This window comes from Papaver somniferum, chromosome 3 (genome assembly GCF_003573695.1).
Source record: "Papaver somniferum cultivar HN1 chromosome 3, ASM357369v1, whole genome shotgun sequence".
Taxonomy (NCBI): domain Eukaryota; kingdom Viridiplantae; phylum Streptophyta; class Magnoliopsida; order Ranunculales; family Papaveraceae; genus Papaver; species Papaver somniferum.
In genome coordinates, this window is record NC_039360.1 from 126482693 (window position 1) to 126491191 (window position 8499).

The window sequence follows — 8499 nt, forward strand, 5'->3', positions numbered from 1 at the left end:
TTGGTTATTGATTGAAATTGATTGATCCTTGAACATTGGTCTTTGGTACTGTTCAAGTGATTTCTCTTGTATTCAATTAGACTCGCATATTTATATTTTCTTGGGAAAGAATTGAATCAAGAAAGAGAGATAAAACTCTTTGATATACTTTTTATAGATTGAGTCTTGTTGATTCTCTTAAAATTATATTGGAGTTTGTCCATACAGATTGCTAAGCGAGATATTGGGTGTGGTTATTGTACCCCCCACTTTTTCAATTGGTATCAGAGCGGGATAACACGTTCAATACCTCACAAGTCTGTGTTTGTAGTGATTTGGCTCTATGGACATAAAGTCTCTAGAAACGCTATACCAGGATTAAAAACCAATCGTAGAAGAAATTCTAATAGACTGGTTATTCTCCAGAAAAAGTTGTATGGACAAATCCGGATCAACTCTGATCTTATAGCAGAAATTGCAATGCTTAAGGATTTGAAATCTGTCAAAATCCCTTTAAAGGATCTGAATAACTCCTGTTGTTCCTCTCTGAAGAACAGTCATAAGTCAGATAATAAACAACATTCACATGTTGTGAAAACTGATATGACTCAGAACTTTTCTGACGAACTTAAAGGTGTTGGCCCATGTTTGTTTTGTGATTCCTTTAACCACCTTCAACATAATTGTATGTCCTTCCAAAAGAGCCTGAAAGTTGCAAGTAATCTTCGCACGAAGACTAAACAACTTAGTGCTTTTCTAAAAAGACGTACAAAACTATCAGGAAACCCTAAACAGGAAAGTACTAATAGTAAGGGAGCTTTTGCTTTAAAATCAAAATCGCCCTTTCAATGGTTTCTTGACAGTGGATGTAGAAGAAGATGACAGGTGATCTCACATGGTTTGTTTCATGATGTAGTATACGTAAAAGGTATGACTACAAATTTGTGACAAAGGCCATCGAGTTGTTTTCAATGCAGATGGATGTGACATTGTAGACAAAACTGGGAAAGTAATCTTTAAGGGGATTCGTGGTAAAAAAAATTTATTATCTTCTAGATACTCGGTTCAGCAATGGTTGCAATTTGACTAAGGTGGAATCTACACATCTTTGGCATGAGCGTTTTGGTCACATCAACTGCCGTCTTCTAACTAAGATCATTAATAAAGAACTTGTTAGAGGCGTTCCCAAAATCAATGCAAAGATTGAAGGTGTATGTGGTGCCTGTCAAAAGGGTAAACAAACGAAAGTTCACCATAAATCATCTCGAGATATTCTCACTAAAGCTCCACTTGATTTAATTCATATGGATCTCTTCGGACCTATTCAACAACCCACGGTTGCTGGTAAGAAGTATGCTTTGGTCATGGTAGATGATTATACTAGATTCACACTTGGGTTGCGTTTCTATCTCATAAGAATGAAACCCTTGATGAATTCAAGATTATTGTTAATAGAATCCATAACGAACAAGGTCGCAAACTAAAAAAAATTAGGAGTGACCGTGGAACTGAATTCAAGGACACTAAGGTGTTTGAATTTTGTGACGAACTGGAAATTATTCAACTCTATTCTCCACCCATTACTCCTCAAGTTAATGGAGTTGCAGAAAGAAAAAACAGGAACATTGGACAGGGTAATGCTCCATAACAAAAACTTACCTCTAAGGTTTTGGGGAGAAGCTGTCTTTACAGCATGTTATTTGATCAACCGTGTCTACCTACGGTCTAAAACCCTAAACACCCCTTATGAGTTGTGGTACGGTAGAAAACCCAACTTGCACTATCTCAGAGTGTTTGGTAGTAAGTGCTACATTTTAAAAGATCGAGAACAGAGAAGGAAATTTGATACCAAAAGTGATGAAGGTATCTTCCTTGGCTATGCTTCTGATAGTCGTGGTTTTCGAGTGTTTAATCTCAGAAACCGGATCATGATGGAATCTGCTAATGTTATTATCGATGATATTAATAATTTTCATCATGATAATCCTCCTGCTGAATTGCCTCCAACCGAGACAATTGAAAAAGTCAAAGAAATACCAGAATCAATTGAAGTTATCTCAATTGTTGTTGATCCTGATATTTCCAGTGACAAGGAGAACAACACTGATCAGGCTACTCCGGACGAACAAGAACGTGTCCCTCCACGACACCTCTAGGTTCAAAGGAATCATGATCCCAACAGTATCATTGGGGAAAGAGATTCTACAGCTAAGACTAGATGACAAATTCAAAATATTTGCAATTTTGGTTGTTATCTGTCACAAGTAGAACCAAGAAATATTGATGAAGCTGTGAGCGATCCCTTTTGGGTGAATGAAATACATGAAGAGTTAAATCAATTTCAAACAATACGTATGGGAACTCGTACCTTGTCCCTCCAATGTTAATATTGTTGGTACGAAATGGATATTCAAGAACAAATCTGATGAATTTGGCAAAATTTTCAGAAATAAAGCCAAACTTGTCGCTCAAGGATACTCACAAATTGAAGGTATCGACTTTGACGAAACCTTTGCTCCTGTGGCACGCCTTGAGTCCATTAGACTTTTATTAGCTCATGCTTGTTCCCTCAAGGTTAAGTTTTTCCAAATGGATATAAAATCTGCATTCCTAAGCGGAATTCTAAAGGAGGAAGTCTATGTTACTCAACCTAAAGTATTTGAAAACCTTGATTTCCCAGATCATGTTCTTAAGCTCAAAAAGGCATTATATGGGTTAAAACAAGCACCTAGAGCCTGGTTTGAAAAAATTACCACCTCTCTTATTAGGAAAGGTTTTTCAAGAGGAGGAGCTGATAAAACCTTGTTTACCAAATGGAGTGGGAAAGATGTTGTCATTCCTCAAGTATGTTATCATCTATGATTCAACTTCTGAGAAGCTTGCAAAAGATTTCCATAGCTTCACTTGCTAAAGAATTTGAAATGAGCAATGTTGGTGAATTAAAGTTCTTTTTAGGATTATAAATTCAATAACATAATGATGGAATTTACTTATCTCAAGAAAAATATGCAAAGGATCTTGTTTCAAGATTCGGTCTGGATAAGTCAACTCTAAAACTGACACCTAAGCCCACTACTGTTAAACTGCACAGAGATGAGAAAGGAGTAAAAGTGGATCAAAAGTTATATCGATCTATTATTGGTAGCATTTTATATCTTACATCCACTACACCTGATATTTATTTTAGTGTTGCTTATTGTGCTAGATTTCAGGCTAATCCAAAGGAATCTCATCTTGCAGCTGCAAAAAGGATCATACGATATGTCAATCACACAGTCGGGTATGGTCTATCCTACCCTTTTGATACTAACACTGACCTTTCTGCTTATTCATATGCTGATTGGGCAGGATGTGTAGAAGACATAAAAAGTACATCAGGGGGATTCTACTATATATGTAGGACTGAATCTTGTGGCTTGGCATAGCAAAAAACAAAACTCACAATCCCTGTCTACATGCGAAGCAGGGTATATTGTTGTTTGGTCATGTTGAACTCAACTTCTATGGATGAAACTGATCGTTGTCGTAGGCGTCAAAAATAATTACACTTTCTTACTACTCAAAATATATAATGAAGCAAGGGAAAGAAAGGATCCTTCCCACATAGAGGTCTTAGGTCGTCGTATGTTTCGGTTTCCTATAAATAACAAGGGGTTTTCTGATTTTTATGTACAAAAATGAAATAAAAGCAAAACAAAGAAATAAAGCACACAATTCAAATATGTGAGAGGATTGGTTAAGGATCTCGTTTTCATCCACAAATATGCTTTTCAACAATAACTAGAATTAATATTTAATCTCTCATTATCAAAAGCCCTAGAATACCTTATCGAAAGGATATCCCGCTAATTTCCTATTGTCATCAACAAACACATTAAAAGATGTGAATATGAATTCTACCAAAAGAATAACCTAACGCCTTGCGCTAATCAAGTTCAATTCCCATGGAGCATTAAGATTCATGAAATAAGGCTAATCAATGCAACCGAAATACATTGCGCAAACGATTCGAACAAAGGTTATGGTTCTCATATGATTACAAGGATATATCACTATAAGCTATAACCATATTTATGCTACTTATGTTCAAGGATATCGCTCGATGATAAACCCTAAACTAGCAATAGATGTGATTACAAGTTCTACCAATTTGCAACTTGACAAAACAAACAATCCATCACGTTGTAATACGTCAATCATACAACTATATTCTAGAGAATCATGAACGATAAATATGAGACAAAACTAATATATTGAATCAAAGAACCATGCTATGTGAAATCCAACTAATCCACAACCAAAAGAAAATTAAGTACTTATGCTCATGGAGTTCATGAAAAGAAGAATAAGAAAAACTTTCATGTTTCTAAACCCTAGAACCAAAAGTAGAGCCAAGATATATTCATGAAGAGCTAGGTTTAGATAAAGGGTTTTCTATTTATATGCTTCTCCAGTTCCAAAAGGATACTCTTTCCAAAAGTAGGTAAAGTCTTCTCAAAACCCATCTCCAATTGGTCCACCAAGCCCATGAGAAAAATCCACACAAAATTCTGTAATTTTGGCCGCCTCAAGAGTTCTCGGGATCACCGGAATTCGACCGGAAAAGTCACCCTCGATCACCTGAGATTCTTCACCGCATAAAGAATATTTTGTCACCGTTCTGTTAAAGTTAACGGTCTTTCTGGTCAGATCGTCAGTCAACGGGTCAAAGCAGAGAGTGAGTTAGCCACCGAGTCAGCATCTTACTCGGCTAACTGGTCTTACTCAGCTGAGTTGGATCGGTCATTAGCTGGTATGAGTTGACTCGCCGACATTAAAATCCGATAGAGTTTCGTTTAAATTCAGAGCATATCTCATGCCAATTTCAGGCCGTTCTTCTCCTATGACAATCTTAACATTCATCTAGTTTCAAACATCATTCATTCATTTCAGGCTTCAGCTGCAGTACTGGCATAGATAACCCAGTCTTCATACCTCTATCAGATTCAATTACACGAACCCATTCATTTCTCCTCTCGATCACAGAAACCCACAATTCTTCCAACAACAAACTGGTTCTCAAACCACAGACCCATCTCCTTCATTTCCTGTAATTATTCTTGATTTCAAAATCCTCTCAAAACCCTATAAATCATTCAAATCATAATCACCCACCAGATCTCAAAACACCACCAACTGATTCCAGTTCTTCTTATTCGATTTAATCATCAACCCATCAACTTAGCAACACCACCTCTAATTTCTGCCATTAAGTCTAATGTCTCGAATTTCATCTCAAGAACAACATCTTCACAGATCGAACCCTTTTTTCATTATCTTCTCTGGATCTCATCGATTCTTTTTCACCTTCCAAAATCAGTAACAACAACATCACCTCTTTTCCTGTATCTCGATCTTCTCAGTTCTCTGAATCTTGGTAGCAACACCATCAATGTCTTCTTACAAATCTTCCATTTCTCGACTCAATCTTCCAGCACAACCTCATACCTATTAAATCTTTCCTCTCGGACAATTGTAGCAACGAAATTCCACCATCTTCTTTTCTGCTTAAAACTTGACGAAAACCAACTTTATTTCTCGATCTGATTCTTCTCTGGATCTCAATCTCACGACAATTGCAGACGCTGTGCTGTTCTTTCTCAATTTCAGAGAAACTGGAATCTGATGAATGAGAGGGAAGTCGTCTCTCATGTAGGGTTATAAGGTGGTTGGGTTTCGTACAACCCAGAGATAAGATCCACCAACAGACTGTGTGCCCTGAGTAACTTCATGGGTGCCTTTAACATATCCTCTTTTAAAATAAAACTGGCTACCCCTTAGCCGCAGCTGGACTCCTAACAGCACCTGCTCATACAATGGCCGATTTCCCCTTCTACTTCGTAATAAGCCAATTTCTTCTTCTTTTGCTTCATATGACTTCAAAACGCCTAAAATCTCAAAACAAACGTAAAATACATAATTCACACGAAAAATAGCAAAGAAAGCATAATCAATAGACAATAAATTTAGGTGTTTATGACACCTATCAGATTCCCTCACACTTAGACTTTGCTAGTCCTCGATCAAATCAAACAAAAGTAATTCTAAATCATACATACAACTCTGTCTCGTCGAGGATACAGTTACTCTTAGCATGAATAACAAGCCTTTAAACCTCTAGGTGTCCCTAGTGGACGAGTTTTAGTCTCGTGAAGGTTTACAAGAGGTATACCAACAAAACCTATATTTCTAACTCCAGCCACCTGTGAAAATTTAAGAATAACACTAAATATTTTTATTATTTGGCATACTATCAATGATTACAAGAGGAAGTACCCACTTTCAAATCCAATTCATAAATTAGTAATACATCTTTATCAGAAAGTTGAATACAACCACAATCACATGAAAAGATTAAGAAGATGGATATAGAAAGTAGATGGTGGCGGACTGTTGACTAAGGTGAACGGTGTTTCCCATATCTGTCTGAAGGCCACTGCCAAAACAAACCTAAAAATCCTATTGGATTGAGCTACTGGTCTGAATTCTAATATCAACACAGCTGGCATATACAAGGGAACCATCGGTCGACAAACTTAATTCTAGATCAATTCACTGGCATATACAAGGGAACCAGTGATCGATTTTATTCAACACAATAATAATATTTTTTTTTCTTTTTTTTTTCATTTTTTTTTTCAAATCGACAACATGATTGGATCTTTTGGATCCAAGCGCATGGTTCTTGTCAGTAGATTACATGGTAATTCCCATGGATCCTGCATTCCACGCTTGCTTAGGCGACGGAGACAGGGAGAACACACACATATTGCTATCCAAGTGTCAATCTTTTTTTTTTGTACACCTTTTGGTCAAATTGGTCTGGTCTTTTTTTTTTTTTTTTTTTTTTTGTAATAACTCAATAACTCTATTTCATCCTAACAATGATAACAATTCGATGTTCGTTCCCCGGCAATTCACTTAGAGAGACAATATATAAATATGGAAAAATAAAAATAGAACATGATATGGTGACGATTCCGAGATATGGTGACAACTAACATGTTATTTATTTTTATATTTTGTTCGTTTTCGCATGAATAGACCCTACTAATAGGTTCCTCAACTCCTACAACCACGATGTTTCCATTAGTGTAAGGCACGAGTTGCTAGACTTTCTCTTCTTCTTCTTTTTTTTTTTAGTTTTTCTTAACAAGGATAAAAACTATATATGCAAAAGACTCCCCCACACTTAAACTTCACATTGTCCTCAATGTAAATCAAAGTAAAGTTCAAGATGGGAAATTCACAACATGATATACATACACAATAAAAAAAAATACATAATAAAAACTCATACTCCAACTCATAGCTATTTCTGAACAATAGAGGATAAACACTAAACAAGCTATTTAGTTGGCATCGAATCCCAACTCAGCCAATATATATACCTCATCGTCAAGAAAAAAAATTCCATCTACTTAGAAAGGCTAGTGTTTATTCTAAATTGTTCAAAAATATCTAAAAATTGGAGTTTTGATATGCAAATATCCAAAATAAGAAAATAAAGATAAAAGACTTGAGAAATAAAAATATAGAGATAGATACACAAAACCAGTGGGTTACCTCCCATTTAGCACTTGGTTTAAAGTCGTCAACCCGACTTGCAAGACGGATTCTCCATACACCAATAATCGGAAAAGTTGGGGATCCACCCATAGCACATGTTTTGCAAACACTATTTTCGCACACATATTAGTAATATAAAACAGAAACGAAGCTATTAACCGATAAAAGTTTCCTCCACACTTGGAAGTGTATAAAGAATATAGAAGTCAGGGACTACCACGGTTTCTTGTTCCAAAACCTGCATAGTATGAGAATCAAGTATTTCTAATGGCGGAAATCGAGAAACAAAGTCATTAAACAATATTCTCGAAGCACGTATATTCAAACCAATAAGAGGTAAAGGAGAAGAAACAATATGCAAAGGGTTAGACAAACCTCGCACAATCTCTTGTAGCACGAAATCCTCTTCATCCTTGAAAAATTCAAGTGAATTATTCAGCTCTTGTATATCGTGGTCCTCTATCAAACCTTGCAACCATTCTTCGTCCGTTTCTGCCTTAACCAAAATCTCGACATCAACATCTTCATTACAATTCTTTACAAGCTCAATTGGGTCTTCCACAATATTGGTCATAACGGTCTCATTCTCAACATACTCCTCTTTGTTGTAACGTACATACTCCATTGCGAATTCAAGTCTCACCATAAGGAACTTTTTTAGAACACTCATTGCATCATCCTCAAGCTCTACCTTTTGAATAGGTTCTTGATAGTTATAAAGATCAATGCTCGAGTAAGCTACACTAGTGTCATCATATTCCTTTTCAACTTCACCTTGATCGCAAAAAGAATCCATTGTACACTCCTCGGGTATGTCACCATAAATTGGTTCAAGCGATGTACTTTCATAGTCATCGTCACTATCATAGTTAACATAAGATTGGATACCACTTCCCAAAGACTGGTCTTTCA